At 47.4% G+C, this 2,066-nt stretch overlaps 1 protein-coding gene across 1 annotated transcript in view; it reads left to right on the top strand.

Annotated features, from left to right (window-relative positions):
• Positions 1–1,373: 1,373 nt before the first annotated feature.
• GMCL1 (germ cell-less 1, spermatogenesis associated) overlaps positions 1,374–2,066 on the top strand; it is a gene marked incomplete in the record, with an annotated part of 84,069 nt that continues 83,376 nt past the window's right edge. The window contains 1 exon segment of the mRNA XM_072402809.1: positions 1,374–1,748.

Here is a 2,066-nt window from a genome sequence, read left to right as displayed (position 1 = left end):
GCCCATGTCACACTGCCAATAATGGAGAGACTGCTCATGTTACCCAGCCAGTGAGAGAGAAGGACTGTCCATGTCACACTGCCATCAATAGAGAACTAGCCATGTTACCCTGCCAATGAGAGAGAAGTTGCCCATATGGGCAATGTAACTAGACAATAAAAAGAGAAGCAGTACAATGACTCAACTCCCTGCTTCTTCTTCCTATCTGCATGTTCTTTGACCTGCTTCTTTCTCTCTTCCCTAAGCTTTGCTGTACAGGTTGACATTCAAAAATCCGTCCATCGATAATCCGGTTCCTTTAGATTTCCTGCATAGATTTTGGAACAAATTTTCCAATTTCCTGTTTTCTGGAGGCGCCGTTTATGTTTTGATGGCGCTGTACTCCGGAATCAGCTGTGGGGTCTTGCTTGCACTGCTTTCCCGCTCATTTATTTGCTGCTGTATAGCCCCATTATGGATTCAGCATCCATTTAAAGGACGGGTAGTCATTTTCTTTTCAATATATACAGCATATATAACTGTAAAATGTCCAAAATTTATGAAAATCCGGCACTCCTCAGGTCCGCAGGTTGCCGGATTTTGGAATGTCAACCTGTACAGAGGATTGTGAACAGCTGATACTAATCAAGTTCTTGTTACTCCAAGACAGAAATGTACCAAATGACCAAATGCAGTCAGTAAATGAGCCAAAGCGTTCCCTACGCCAGGCTAACATTGGTTGATGACGCTTCATCATGGACAGAGCACAGGAGACTGCTGGGGGTAGAGGTTCAATGACAAAGCTACGGCCAATGCCAACTTTTTGGACAGTTTTTTCCATTTATCTCTTTATAATTTTTAATTTTTTAATTCTTTAGGTAAAACTGCATTTCTAAGCACCTGAGGGTGTTGCCCTGCAGCGTATTGGAACGCAACGCACATCAATGCCGCACTCAAAGGATATATAGCATTTTTTTTTTTTTTTTTGCAATGGGCAAACTTTCTTAGGGAACATAGAGATCCATCAGACCAAAAGATAACTGAGCAGGACAGAGGATTGCTAAGTATCTAATTTTTATTTATTTTATTCCTTGCTGTATAGAGAATGCATGCAGTGTATTGGCAGGAAATCATTGCGATGTATATGGTTGCTGCTGATCTTTGCGATCTCCTATGGCAGACCTCATCACACTGCCAGGTGAGCAGAAACTAAACTTGTACGGAATGCTGCGAACCCACACTGTACGGAAAACTGCGATCCCCTTGTGTGGGTGTGTCGTGGGAGGAGCTTAACACCCAATCAGCGCTCTACGAGCACTTCACGCCTCGTGACGTTTACCTTACTGGGCGGGGTTATTGGGTCGCAGCGTCTCCTCTCCCCTGGCTTAGAACTCAGTTCGGAAGTTTTCCGGAAGTAGCCGAAGGTTGAGGGGGCTCGCGACCGGATGGAACGCTGAAAGGAACGGTTAGGAGTAGAGAGCGAGGAGAGGGGGTGGGGGTGGCCCGGAGCGGGCGGACAGTGACTAGCCAGGAGAACGGAGGCGAGAGGAATTCCCGCCGAGCTGTGAGGTGATAAGTTATGGTGAGCTGTAAGGGGACATAGGTGACATGTAGAGGGGCGTCAGTGAGTGGGTGACCCGGAGCGGGTGTGAGGAGTAGGCAAGGGGGGCACTGGGGTGATGAACTGATGACCCATTCTTCCCGGTGACCCCACTTGTTCATGGCTTGTCCGGTACCGACTGTGACCGAACTGCTGACCCGACACACAGGTGAGTCCCCCAGACAGGTGAATGGGGGAGGGGAAAGGGTGCCAATGTGGGGGTACAAGGGGGGCAATGTCTGTGGAATATATTACAAGTTATATCTACAATCAGAAACGGGGAGGTGGTGGCTTTATTTATTAATAGTTACCCACCATGAACAGTTCACCCCAATCCAATTCTGTGCTGGTGAATCTGGTCCTTTGGGTGAATCACCTGGGGGGGGGGGGGTCTTCAATAAATATTAGTTATTGCCCCCAAATCCTGTGCAGGGCATACATACAATCTTATCTTTTTTAGGATTGGTCTCCTGCACATTGGGGGGGG

This window comes from Pyxicephalus adspersus, chromosome 2 (genome assembly GCF_032062135.1).
Source record: "Pyxicephalus adspersus chromosome 2, UCB_Pads_2.0, whole genome shotgun sequence".
NCBI lineage: Eukaryota > Metazoa > Chordata > Amphibia > Anura > Pyxicephalidae > Pyxicephalus > Pyxicephalus adspersus.
This window is presented reverse-complemented; position numbering and strand designations above follow the sequence as displayed.